This window comes from Manis pentadactyla, chromosome 13, assembly GCF_030020395.1.
Source record: "Manis pentadactyla isolate mManPen7 chromosome 13, mManPen7.hap1, whole genome shotgun sequence".
Lineage (NCBI taxonomy): Eukaryota > Metazoa > Chordata > Mammalia > Pholidota > Manidae > Manis > Manis pentadactyla.
Window position 1 is genome coordinate 90,816,390 of NC_080031.1, and position 14,483 is coordinate 90,830,872.

General features: G+C 45.4%; 1 long non-coding RNA gene across 1 annotated transcript in view; it reads left to right on the plus strand.

The window, feature by feature from the left end:
* Window positions 1–280: 280 nt before the first annotated feature.
* LOC130680383 (uncharacterized) overlaps window positions 281–14,483 on the plus strand; it is a 56,626-nt gene continuing 42,423 nt past the window's right edge. The window contains exons 1-2 of the long non-coding RNA XR_008993374.1: window positions 281–955; window positions 2,527–2,772. This is a non-coding gene — a long non-coding RNA (uncharacterized LOC130680383). The remainder of the gene's footprint in view (window positions 956–2,526; window positions 2,773–14,483) is intronic.

The window sequence follows — 14,483 nt, forward strand, 5'->3', positions numbered from 1 at the left end:
GGAAGGCTCTTAAAGAGGAAATTAAAGGTGATACTGAATTGGCAGAGAGAAGTATTATAGAAACTTTGTTCTCAGCAGGACAATGGTAACATATTGTCAGTGATTTTATTTTTCTTTTATTTCTCATTTAAATGAGAAAGCATGCTTTTCTCAAACTCTGTTTAGCAATTCGATGACACAGAAGAGACCAGTATTACTAGACTCATTTATCTCAGCCTAAATTTCTGGTTGGCAAAGTTTTTAAAACTAAAAACCAAAAACCAAAACAAAATACACTTCATCTGCTTTCCTGAACTTTGACATTAATGCAATTTCTTTTCTTTTCAGGAACGGAAACAAATTTTCTTGTTTATAGTTTGCTTTGGTCAAACACCTCAATCATTTCCAAGGCTACCATCTAGACAGTCTCGCCCAGAACCGTGCTGCAGCATTTGGGACTGATGCTGAAAAGTGGACTAGAAGTATCTGATCCTTTGCTTGTTTTGAAACAGTAAACCCCATATTGTAAAAATGGCAGAGTTCTTTTGGTCCCTGGTTGAGCATAGCTAATTCCTGATCTGTGGGAGCATGTTTGTATTGCAGTGATCCTAATTTACCCATAAATAAATTATTCTCCTCTGAAGCCCATAATAAATACAGTTTTAATTGCATGCCAACTGTTAGACCCTAAAATTAGACAGCTTTGCTCCTCCTTTGCCAATGGGAGGAGGTGTTCTGGAATATTTGAGCTGAGATTTGCTGTGGCTCCAGAAGCACTTTGGGAGAGAGAAGAGGCAGAGATATTTTTGATGAACATCTTAACAGCTTTCAGTTGTAGAAGCCTTATTTCTGGGTCAGACAGAGGCCACGTTCAAATGTCTCCAAACCAACAGAAGGGTCGTGGTCCAGCTGTGCCTTGTATCATCTCTCTGCTTTGAATCTCCAGGATCCGTTTTCAGAGATGAAGCCAAAGAGGGTGAGTCAGAGACACTCTCCTGCATGTGCCAGCGGCCAGGCTTCCACAATTAGCAGAAACAGTACCCACTTAGCAAAGTTGTTTGTGCCCTCCTGACGAAGAGCCTTCAAATAGAGATGCTCTCTAACGGAAAATGTAGGACAATCTTACAAATTGACTTGAGCACAAGGGAATACAGGCCATGTGTGAAATTAGGTTGGTCCCAATGGAAGTGAGGTAGTAGAGCAGGTGGGAGAGTCGGAGCTGCCCCACCTCCCTCAGCCCTCCTCGGCCCCCTGCCCCCTCCCCGCCTGCTCTGGGAGATGTGCTGGAGCTGAGCGGCTTTGGGCAAGCACGGTATTAAACTCTTGATGCCTGCTTCCTCTGTGGAAAATAGAGATGATAGCAGCACCTGTCTCGGATGAAATCAGACCATGTTTACCAAGTGCCCACACCCAGGAGTGTCAGTCAAGAAAGTTGCTCCTTCCTTCTTCCCTTTCTAATGGGAGATGCTCTCTTTATTTAGTAAGTTACCTCCTAGCCCTGCTTTATCCTTGTTTTCTATTCCCACATTTTCCTTCTGGGAATGGGAAAGGGCAGATGCACCAGGTATGTTTCTTTTGAGAGAAGGTGAACACAAAATCCCCTCATTCTTGTTGCTCCTGACAATTGATAGAAATGGCCTGTGGTCATTGCAGGACCCTGGGGGAGCCAAGGATCCGGGGGTGATGATGGAAATGGGGCGTTCCTGTCTGGTGCCATTGTAGCGTTCTGTTTCTTTACCCCCTTGACTTACCAGTCATTCTGGAGCACAAGTGTCCTTTCATTCTTCAATTCACATTTTAATAGATAAGAGCAAAACTTTTCAACAATTATTCAAGCAGTGTTAGAGGATTACTTCAAACAGCCATCATCTTTCTTGCCTTTTTGCTAATTAAAAATGTATTTTCTTAGACATATTCAGAATGTCGACGACAGACCTGCAATTCCTTATTTTGCAATTACAGAGTAGTATTTAGTTAATAGAATGATCATTTGAATTTCTCATTTCTTTCCCCTTTGGGAGGAATGTGGGCTTTGAAATCTCTTTCATAATGGTCTTTGTTCACCTCTGCCCTGCCTTCAAACACCCTCTCTCTTTTAGCAGATCTGCTTTTCTTCGTTTCTGATCCTGTTTAAGAAATTTCCAAGGAGTCAACTAAAGCATTCCGATGCTCCTGTGTTCTTGTGCCTCTGGCTTTCTTAGAATCTCCTTCACCCAGGTGTCATTGTTTTCTCCAAAGGTTAGAAAAGAATGTTGCCAATTTCATGTTACTACTACATAAGGAATAAATAAGAAACAAGAGAAACAAAAAAACAAATTCTTGAAGCAAATTCTGGGTCTCCATTAATCATACATCAACCAAGCAATCCAGGATTCCCAGTGATTTATTTGCCAAGATGCCATTTGTTCAAGACTTGGCTCCTAGGAGGCTGGTGAAAAGGCTTGGGTCTCTGAAGAGGGCAGGGGCACTGTTGTCAATCCCCCAGTGTTGCGGTTACTTTCCTACGAGTTTAAGATGAAATGCATTTCTTGATTTTTCCCTTTATAGGTTTGAATGGATAATGCATGAACATGTTCCATTCTTTTGTGGACCTGTAGGATGACAGTAGAAACCAGAGCATCTGCAGCTATGTCTTCTTCACTTTCACAGTCCTGTCTTCCAGGAGGAGTAGTACCAGAGAAACTGGAGAAAAGTGTCCCTCCGTTCCCAGTTCCCCCCACTGGACCTGCCGCCACTTTCGTTAGCTTACTCGGATACCCTTCCGAGATATTTCAGACATGTGCAAGTATGAATGTAAGTGCACTTCCTCTTTATTTGTACACAGTCGGCACCATACACATGACAGCATTTGGCAACTTGCATCTTCCATATAACAATATGTCTTGATCATTCTTACAAATCAGTACACATAGGTTTCTGTGTTTCTAAAGGATGATTTTCTTCCCCTCCTTGTATATGTGCATGTGCACACGAAGCTTTCATTAGATATTTGTATGTGTCCATGCACTTAATGCCCAGATTGCTCTCTCTTAATAAATAGGGGGATGGACATAAAAACTTACATGACTGACTGCTTAGTGAGGATCCTGTAATGCTCCAAGCTACCCTTCTGCTGTCTCCCTCCCTGCCAGGTGTCCAGAATGGTACTGTTGTCAGGAGGGTGCTAGAGTGGAAGTGTGTGCTTCCCATTCCTTCCAGCATGTTCCTGGCCTGGAACTGGGTCTCTCCTTGTTGCCATACACAAAGGACTGTCATACCCATTGGAAGGACTTTTAAATTGATAGTCCAGGATACCTTCTTTAGTACTCTGGCTTATAAAGATAAATTCCAGGGGAGTTGGGGATATGTGGAAAGAAGCAGGCAGGTGGATTGATGTGATACCAGCAATGATTAAATAATGCAAACACCTTTTGTCCTCTGGTCTTACGCATGGGTGTACTAAAACAATGTGGTACTGGCTAGAGATTGGTTTTCTGTTGGGTGTGATCGGTCATGCTTCTAGAGCTAGTGCGGAGTGAACAGCTGTTATGAGTGGAAAGCCGTACGTCTCCTGAGATAGCCCTTTGTCTGTCGCTTCAGGGCTGCATTTGGCCACAGCACGCCGATTTTCTTTGTAGATTCCCACTCCACTTCTGTGTGTGGTCTTGGGAGGAAGCCCAAGTGCCCATGTGGGGCCCCATCCTGCCTGGAATTGCCCTGGGAAGGTGGGGGGGTTGGGCTTGGCCACTGGATGGTGCCACCCCAGCATGGCCTCCTGAGAGGGTGGTGTGGATAGCCATGATGTTCAGGTCAGTGACGTGCCGGGCAGCCCAGATGAGTCCTGCTGGGTGGCAGACCTTTGCTTTAAGTGGAATTTCCCTAGACCTGGGGAAGAGGGCCCCACTCTGGCTCCTGTGGCTTTCCCCTGCCTAGCCAGTGCTGATATCCTCCTTCCTAGACCATATTCTGGGTATGCTGCCCAAAGGGCTCCAAGCCTGTGAGGGGGGATGAAGCCACTGACTTTGCATTCCTAGGTCCTAGGGTGGCCGAGAGCATCTGTTTGGGGAGGGAGAGTGGCGTATAGGAGGAGCAAGCGCCCGAGAGCTGGGGTCCTCGCCAATGTGTCTGAGGCCCTTCATAATGTGAAATGGGGCTGCAGCTGGGATGCAAATGTGGGTGGGTGGTGGGCACAGGCCCTGGGCTCCAGCTCTGCACTTATCCCCTGATCCATGAATGTTAAACTGAGCCTGCCTGTGGGGAGCCTTAACCTCTCTGGAGCAGCCTTGAATCCAGCCTGAAATTCAGCCTCCTGTGGATTCTGTGAGCCCCTAATAACCTTCTGAGTGATTTTGCTTCGCCATAGGCAGTTGGGTTCTGCTGTTTACCACAAGGAACGCAGACTGAAACAGAAATCCTAAAGGAACTTCCATTCAATAAATGCTTTCTTTCCCCAGCACGCTGGTTAACATCCCACTTTCTGGGGGGTTAAACACCCAGGTTAGAGACCACAGTCACCCACCCAGTGACTTACACCCAGCCTCTGTTTCACCCTCAGGCAGGATCAGAAAAGGGTGAACAAATTGAAACACTAAGTATTTACACTTGTAGCGAGGTGTCACCCGGGTTCCTTCTGTTCTCGAGAAAAGTGATGTAACCTGAAACATTAAAAATATAAAAGTTGTTAAAGAAAGCTCACCTTCTGATCCTTTTTCAGTGCCAACCACTTCGAAGCCTTTGAAATCCATCATTCTTTTTAAACGGCCTTTATCACTTGAATATATTTTTTTGATGTGTTTATTTGTGTAATGTTGACTTAGTCACAAATCTTTGCTCCCAACCTGGAGTAGGTCGGCTCTTTGAGGGCAGGAACACTTTCTGAGTCATCTCTGTAGCCCAAAGCAGTGCACACAGTAGGACCTCGACAAATACTTATTGAAATCATGTATTGTATTTAGCATTTATTATAAGCTCTACTGGGTGCTTAGTTAGCATTTTGGTTATGCTGATTCAGTACAAGTTTCTGTGGGCTGTGGAAATAGATTAAATTTTAAATAAATAAAAAGCATATGTATATATGTATTTGCCACTGTCCTATGATAAAAAGCCCGAGGCACATTTAAAAGGTTATTAGTAACAACACATAAAGATTTGGGTGGAAGAGCAAGTGGCGATATTGGAGATGTGACGAGTAGTGACAGTGTGTAGGGAAAAGTTCCAGGCAGGGAGCCAGAGGAAAGCATGGGTGAGAAGAAAGAAGACAAAAGTGGAATTGTAGGAAGAGCATATAAATAATGTGACATTGTATGTTGAGTTTTGGTCTTTGAAGCTTTTTATCTGGAGCCTCTCATCTCTGCAGAGGTAGGTGGGCTGAATCACATTACTGAAGTACCTGATGCTCAGAGGCCACCAGGCTGTTGGAGGAGGAACAAGAATGGGAGGCCAGGTTCTTCACTGCTGCTCAGCCAGTGGCAGGTGCGTGATGGGGGTCAAGCAATTGGATTAACTTGTTGAAGCCCAATTTAATGAGCTATCGCGCCATTTTGCAGAAGAGAAAACCAAGGCATGACGCCGTTCAATCACATAGGTCCTCAGTGGTAGCAACAGAAGCAGATTTTCGAATCCAGTTTGGCTCCACAACTACAGTCCTGATCTCTTCCCCTCATGCTGAACGTGGTTTTGGAGCCCTGGGGAAGGAAGCGTCTACTGAAGTAGCACGTACAACACAGCTGTATTCATGACTGCAGTGCTTGCTGGCCTAGCTCTGGCTTCTGTGGTTGTCACTAGTCCCACTGATTTATGGATGTGGCTGTTTTATTCTCAAGCATCCTTTAGATGCTGACCTTCTGCAGCTGTGGAGACAAAGGCATAGGATATAAATAATTGCACACGTTCACAGAAAGTGGCAGAGCCAAGAATTCAGAGTAGCACTTTGTGGCCCCAAAGACTCCTCTCTTAGGAACTACACAGAACAGCCAAAGTACCCTCGTCATCCGTCTCCTGGGTCCATCCCTCCTCCCTCTAGGCACTCTCTGCCTCGAGCTTTAGTCATCATTATTGAGCTGATTCATGCTGGTTTCCTTGTCAACAGCCATGTCCGCATTCTTCCTTGCTAACAGAACCATGATTCTGCTCATCTCTTCAGAGAACCTTGGTGGGTTTAGGCATTGGCAGATATAAGCACTTCTGGCTAATCAGATATGATGGAAAGTCTGCTGGTACAGGGGGGTTTCCAGAAAGAATTTCCTTTCTCTTAAAAAGTAAAGACATGATCTCTTCCATCTTTGGAGATTCTTAAGAGAAGATGTGATATGTGAAGTGAGGCCAGCCATCTTGCTCCTGTGAGGAGGCAACCCAGTTAAAAAACTTGGAGCAAACGCAGGAAAGAGCTTACATCCTTAGCCAACATATTTAAGCCAATGAATTACCCATTCTGGAACCTCTTGACCTCAGGACTTCCTGTCACATGAATAATAACATTTCCTTACTGTTTAAGTCATTTCTGTTTGGGTTTTCTGTCATGTACAGTTGCAAGTATCTGAAGTGATGCAATTAATATCAGCAGCAGCACCTTCATCGTCATTAACATATATTGAGTGCTCACTGTTGCCAGACACTGTGTTGAACTTGTGTGTGTGCTATTTAATCCTCACCACTACCCTACGAGCTAGGCACTTTTAAGTACTTCTATCGTTCCTGTTTTACAGATGAGGGAATTGAGGCTTAAAGAGGTTAATATGTCCAGGCACCCACAGTGAAGAAGTGGCAGAACGATGATATGCAACCCCAGATACTTTACTTCCTTCATCTTTATTAATACTTGCAATAAGCAAGTTTTATTATCCTTTTTTTTAATTGAGGAGCCTGCAGTTTAAAGAGATTAAGTTCTGACTCTCAGCTAGTAAGTGCAAGGTTCAAACTGAGGTCTTTTTTTTTAGGTTGTACAGCACGATTTTTTAGTGGCATACAATGTGATGATTTATATACATACGCATTGTGACATGATTACCACAGTCCAGTTAGTTAATATATCCATCATCTCATACAGTTACCACTTTTTGTGGGTGTGGTGAGAACAGGTTTCAAGTCTGCAATACAGCATCATTAACTCAAGTCACCATGTTGCTCAGTAGATCCCCAGGACTTATTCATCTTACAGCTGAAGGTTGTACCCAGTAGCCAAACTAAGGTCTTTTTGCCTCCACACTTGAGTTTTTGCCCTGCGTGTCCAGGCTTTCCACCCTACTGCCTCTCCCAGCTCTGCAGGACCCCCCTCTCTCAGCCTTCCCTTTGGCTCTCCCCCGCTACCTGCCTGTGCTCTGCTGTAGTCCTCCAGGCCCTTGCTGTGTCCTAGCGGGCAGTGGATACTAATCTCTGCTTGCAAGTGATCCAAAGTGTGGCATCACCTAGAACAGGAGGCCTGAATTCTGTTAACATGCCCGTGTCCCTGGCCACCCCGAAATCCCGACGAAAGGACCGAGAGCGCAGGGGTGGCAGGCCTGTGATGGGTCAAGCACGCGGGCCTTCAGCTGCCTCAGACCTAGAGGGCATGCTTGCCTGCACGTGGCTCGTGGGCCAAGCCAGCTCAAACTCCGCCCTTCCGTTGGAGTGGAATACTGAAAAAACCTGTATGTAGACCAAAGTAGACTCAAAATATTGACCATGTCCAAACAGTAGAAGATGAGTCAGCAAAGGAAGAGGGCAGAAGGAAAGTCAACACCTGCCCTCGGTGCAGGGGAGCCCACCTGGACCGACCTCGGACTCCTTTCCGCCCTCGCCCACAGGCCGCCTCCTCTCCTACAGACTGATTTCCCTGGGAAGCTGCGGGCGCGCCTCCCACCGCGGTTCCCACACCGGGGCCAGACCCTGTGCCTAGGCTGGTGCAGGACCGCACTACTCCTGCGCTCTGCCACCTCGACTTTCATCCAAATCCCACCTGTTCTTTGCAACTCAGTGGGAGTCCGGGGTTTGCCTTGAAACACCTTGACTCACAGGAGTCTCTGCCTCTCCCTGATTTCAGATGGCTGCTCAGGAGCTGCAGCACTCCAACCGTAAGTGTGGGTTGCTTCTCAGAGTTGTTTCCCTCTCTCGAAGGCCTGTGAGCTCCTGCGCCTGGGCACGAACTGATCCTTGGAACAAGGCCTGGAGTGCTTACTGACTGCCCTCCTCTCCTTTCCAGTGACATCTCCCGACTTTCCCTTAGTTCCTGTCTCAAGCCCCCTGCTTTGTTCCCACAGAGCGTGTTACTCAGTCAGTCCTGGGACCGAGGTGCGTCCACTGAGAAGGAGAGGAGCTCTCTCTGCTTAGTCCAGTTGAAGGAAGTTCAACATGAGCGTGTGCAGAGAAGGAAGCAACACAGGAAACTAGATGGTTGGTTGGCAAAAGAGAGATTGGCTGATTCCTGGCATCATTTGATCTGAACTCTGTATCCAGCCAGAGCCACCTCTGACATTTTCATTTCCCTGAGACAATGAATTCCCCTTTGCTTAAGGCCACTTGTCTTGGAAATTTTCTTCATCAAAACTCAAAGAGTCCCAACAGATTCAGCCACCCAACAGGCAGCATCTCCTAATCCTGAGTATTAAACTTGTGTTTTAAGCCCACACTGACCAGATGAAAAGTCATTTTTCATCCCAAAGCATCAACAACAAATGCTATGTTCTTCCCTGTCTTTCTCCCTTTCTCCCTTCGAGTATAAGTAAGAAGGGGCCCAACAGACCTTCCTGGAGCCTTGGCTTTGGATTTGTCCTCAGAACAGTGATTGGATGCTCAGAAGGAAGAGATCAGGGTTCTCCAGAACTTTATGAAACAGAACTCTGAGCCCAGTGTGACGCTGGTGCTGAAGGGCCCTTGTTCTTGGGGAATCTGGGTGTTAGGTCTTCCCGGAACCGCTCAGCACTCCAGGCCGCTCTGGACGGGCGGAGGGGTTGTGGGCCCATCACGAGCCTGGAGGATGTTAAGAGATACAGCAACAAAATGGTGTTTTCAGAGAAAGGACAGGCTGTGGAGAATTTCCAGTACTTTCACAACTGTGGCATGATTTCTGAACACACTTACACACTCCGGAGGCACTGGGAGTTTCAGGGCTGTCTGCAAAGCCAGATAGCTAGAGAGGCGAGGCAGAGAGCCGACATTACAGGTAATGAAGCAATTTTCAACCGGAAAATGTAGCAACTGCAAGAAAAAAACCAAAAACCCACACCCGATACTTCCTTGGCCACACCTCCTATGTGAGCACTCTTTTATTTTTTGTGGAATGAAGTTTAAAAACCGAGTCGAGGAAATGACCTGTCCGTGCACTGATTCCCAGCAGTCCCTCTGCGTTGGGCCCATGCCTTACTCACGGGCTGGGGAGCCCTGGCTGTGGGTGCCAGGTCCTGAGGACTCCTGGCCCACCTCTCCTCTGGAAGAAGGGAAGGTGCGGTGGTCTCCCACCAGTACTCAGCATTGTGCCCCAAGCATGGATGTTTCCTCACTTTGCTTCGTGCAGATGCCCAGACCTCAAATGGGGGGAAAAAGGAAACGAGGCTGACATTTGGGTTTCTAAGTGAGGCTGGCTGGAGGTCAGCACGGCCCAGGCTGGGGAAGCTGGAGGCAGTGATTGTTGAGATTTCCCCCAACCGGACCACTCGCTGGCCAGAAACTAGCCAATTGGCCAGTTGGTTTGGCATCTTGCAGGCTCCACCTCTCCCTTCCGGCTCCTCGCTGTATATTAATATAAGGCTTTGTTCCGGGTCTTTCTAATGTTTCTCAAGCCTCCCAAATTCCTTAAAACATATTTGAGCCATGTTTTCTTTCTTTTTTTCTTTGTTCATTATTTTCTTAAAATTACACAAGGAATTCATGCTTATTATAGAAAAAGAAGAAAATTCAGAAAAATAAAATGAATAAACCTGAAGGTTACCTTTGTTAACATTTCATTACATGTTTTTTTCTTTTTGTGTTGATTGCTCAGCAATCTTTTTTACTTTCTATTCTAGACCTCTTTCCTTGTTAATAAATGCACTGCTATGCAATCATTTTAAAGGTTGAGCATTGCGTCCTATTGGCCAGGTATCCGTAACCTATTTGGCCAGTTCCTGTTGTTGAGTGAAAGCGGTTTCTGCTCTTTCTGTGTATAACGTCTGTACAGTTACAGGCTTGTGCACATCGCTGAATGTTTCTCGTGACTTTCTTATCTTGGAATTTTGTGTCAAATTGTGCTTGTTTATAAGGTTTTTATGCCCTTGCCAAACTGCATTATAGGAAGGTTGTTCCAGTTTATGAAGTGCCATTAGTTGAGCACCACTTTTCAGATACTAGGGATAATTCTGTCCATATTAGACCCGGAATATAACAAACCACACAGACTCACTTTCTTGTTTAATCTATTTAGTTCTTCTTTGTGGCTTTACTTTTTATTTACCCTGGATACATTAAGAACTTTCAGAAAATTGGAGATATATTCCTTCCATATATTTAACCAGTATTTGCTCAGTGCCAACCATGAGCTCGGGTCAGGGGCTCGGCGGAGCAGTGAATGGGACCCAGACCCTATCCTCAAGGAGCTTGCAGCCTAATGGTGTGTGTTAGGACCAGAATTCCGCATAAGCAATAACCAATTTGTGAAGAGTAATTTTGAGGCCTCTCTTGATGCTCATCACCTCATCTAAATTACACAACAACACCGATGTCAGTATTGCTATTGCCATTTCACGGATGAAGACATCAAGACAGAAAGATACCTGCTGAAAACATATGCAACTAACAGACGGTACTGCAGCAACTCTCAATCTCATGCTTCTACCACTGTCTCCCCAAGAGAGCAAAGGAAAATGAAAATATTATATTAAGGACATTAGAAAGGCCTGCTCACCCAAAGTTCCTTGCCTCGTTCTCACTCTTCTCTGCAAATCCATCATGCATTCCTTCATGGCAAACGTCACCTCTTGAGAGGTGCCTCTTTTTAAGAGGTAAATAGATATAAAGTCCCAAGAAAATAATAATGGCTGTAGGTTTCCTCTTTCTAGGTGGGGCCAGGGTGGAGGTGGGTTATAGAAAGGAGAGGGAGGGTAAATAGATTAGTGCTATTGATTTGTACACTTTAAAATAGCATGGTGATTTCTATGTTATATGTATTTCTAAAATATTACCAAACCCCATGTTTTTAAAGTTACCATAAACAAACACTGTTAGGAAAAAGAAAAGAAACAGGAGGGTAAGATCTCCGTGGCTGAGCCCACCCACCCTGTATGTAACACACGTGGACCCTCCTACCTTAGGAGATCAAGACTCTAATATTGAGATAATTGCTATTTTAAGAGGTGTCCCTTTTTAGAGTTGTTTGACTGTTCAAGTCCAAAACTTCATTTTTATTTTGGAAGTATATAAACTATAGCTTCATCATATATTCCCTACATAGAGCTGTATTTAAAGTCCAGACACAAGACAGTGGCTTTCTGACGCTCTAATGTTGGTGGCATCAGCTCCAGAAATAATAGGACGTGATTATGATTTAATTGAACTGAAAGAAAAACAAGATGTGGAGGGGTCATCTTGGAGTTTAGAAGCAGAGGAATTTTTGTTTCTGTTAATGAACAGTGTGTTTCTTTTTATTAGATGAGAGCTTTAAAGTAAATGGTTTTCCCTTTTTTGCTTTGCCTACCAGGAGCACAGAGCTATTTTGGGGGATGATTGCAATGATTTTCTGTAGCTTAGACTATATAATTCAGTGCTCTCCTGGCTTTCCAATGCAGACCCTGGTTCTTTTACTTTGGTTGTAATGGATCAGTTGGATTTTTTGCTTTTATCATAAACTTTCTCATTTTTTTTTAATAAGTGAGAAATAAAGTAAAATGGAAGGAGATATGAAAAACCACTTGGCTGGCCCGCTGAAAGAGAAGGATGTGGTAAATTCCCTTATCAGTCACCTATGGCCATTTAGACCAGCCTGGCTGCATTTTACCTGAGTCTGCTGCTTTTCTGCTATCCACATGCAAGGTCGCGAAGGCCCGCGGCAGGTGTTGACGCGATGTGATTTCTGCCCAGTGCTCTGAATGTCAAAGTGAAGAAATTCAATGAAGCGCGGGTAAACGGCAGGAGTAACTATGACTCTCTTAAGGTAGCCAAATGCCTCGTCATCTAATTAGTGACGCGCATGAATGGATGAACGAGATTTCCACTGTCCTACCTACTATCCAGTGAAACCACAGCCAAGGGAACGGGCTTGGCGGAATCAGTGGGGAAAGAAGACCCTGTTGAGCTTGACTCTAGTCTGGCACGGTGAAGAGACATGAGAGGTGTAGAATAAGTGGGAGGCCCCCGGCGCCCCCACCCGCAGTCGTCCCCGTCTACGAGTTGCTTGGGCCCGACCAGCCGAAAGACGCCAGCTGGTCACAACTTGTCCTCTGAAGTTAATATCCATAGGCAGTGCTTGGACAGCCTCAGCTAGAGAACTGCTGTGTGAGCACATCTGCCCTCACCATACTGTCAGAAGAGCTCCCTGCAGCCTGAGTGGGCAGGTCACCAGAGTATCGCTATTGGAGAGCTAAAGCCCCAGGACTTGAAGAACAGGAGTGCGGACGAGAGGGAGACCCTCAGCCCCAGCGCGAGGTCAGGCCTGAGCTGGCGCAGGCTTCCTCTGAGAAGCTGTCTTCCAGTGGCACTGGGTGTCTGCACGTCCCTCTGCAACCGAGCCCAATGCAAAATTGCTGCTGGTGTCCCAGGTCCCCAGTGTGTGCCTTGTATTTTAGGTGGTTCTTAGGAAGGGTTTTCTGAGTGAGATTTTGGAGTGTGATGCTTGAGAATGTCTGACACTGTTTAAGGAGGACAAATGAGCTCCTTAGCTGAGGGCTGAGCAAGCGTGGGGTCTTTTGTGCAGAGTGAGTTCAACCCCAACCCTGCCTGGCCCCTCACCTACCTCGCTAGCTTCTGCACTATCCTGGTGCCAAAATTATCACAACATGATCTAGAAGCTCACCGAGGAGTTCTGGGAACACATGTTTTGATTTTATGGGGGACAGTTAATATTGGGATTAAAGAAGTAAGAAAATCATAATAAAATGATTTCTTAGCTATTTCTCCCTTATCTCATTTTCGAGTCATTCTGGAATATCAAATGTCAGGTTAAGTATAATGAAGGTTCAAAATCTGTTTCTATGATTAATTTTGATATACCCTTAAGAAAAGCCGATTCCTTTCCTTCCCCAAAGTAAATAGCTTTGCTTCCCAGGCACTTCCTTTGTAAATAGGTTTTCTCTCTTTATTTTCAGGGACCACACAAAAATGGCAAAAATGTTGGGAGCAGAGGTTCATTTTTAACAACAGGAAGAAAGTTTCACAGGATTTAGAAAGATGGAAACTCAGCAGAGAGAAATGAAGCCAACTTTAGTCCAAGTTCAGGGGGCTTTTTCACCCACCACTATTTTTTTAGAAGATCTACGACCACATATTCTAATTCCTGTTACTCAAAGTGTAGTGTGCAGAGCAGCAGATTTGACATCATTTGTGAACTTTTCAGAACAGTCTTGGATGCACTAGATTGACATTAACATAGAAGAGGTTGCATTAGCTGTTCAGTTAATATCAAGAGAACCCAAATTTCCATTGCTTCACCAGCTTTTGGTCCCAATGAGCTCTCATTATAAGTAAATCAGCTTCACTAGCTCAGATTACCCTGGCAGTGCCTAAGATAGGATCTCAGTTCATGTTCCAAGTGCTCTTAAGCTTTTCTTGAAACCCTTAGAAGGACTCCCACATGACCCCCAAGGGGCAGATTCCTCCTCCATTGTTGCCTGGTTCTTACTCTCTGCTGGGGTGTTCTGAGGGACTCCCAAGTCCTCTCCCAGGGTTAGACACATGCAAGAGTCATGTTTCTGTCAGGGTTCACCACATCTACACTCCACTAGGTCATGAGCAGAGGTTGGAGAGGACCCCGGCCCATCTTGCATGTGCCCTGATATCATTCGCAGCCCTGGTCTCTGCAGATCTAAGACATCTCAAAGGCTACTGTTTTGATAGATGCTTGTGTCTTCACTTCCCATTTCCATCTGCAGGCACTCTGGCACCAAGCCCTCCTCACAAGCTACGTCCTCATGACAATGAGCTCATGCAGAATGATCAATGTTTGCGGGCCACCAGTCCCTCAGATACTCTCAGTCTGAATCTCTGTTCAGGCTCAGCTGGAACCACTGCTTGAAGAGTGACACTAGATGGTTTAAACAACAGAAACAACTATCTCAACAGCCAATGCTCGCTTTTGTGTCATTACTAATCTAACCAAAATATTTGGAGGTTTTTGGATTCCAAGATCACAGGAGATGTTCTTGAGTTATCTGCTGAGATCACAGATAGGGTATGTGATTTGATTTTGAGAACTATGGTTTAAGATGGATATGGTTAAACTAGAGAGGGCCGGCCCAGGTTAGGAGGCTGGTGAGGAGTGGGCAAAACCTTTATATAGAGCAAAAGGAAGTGGAGAGGTGCAACTTGGAAAGCGAAGGCAGGGTAATGTCTTTACATTTGAAACAGCTGTCATGGGGCCAGATAAG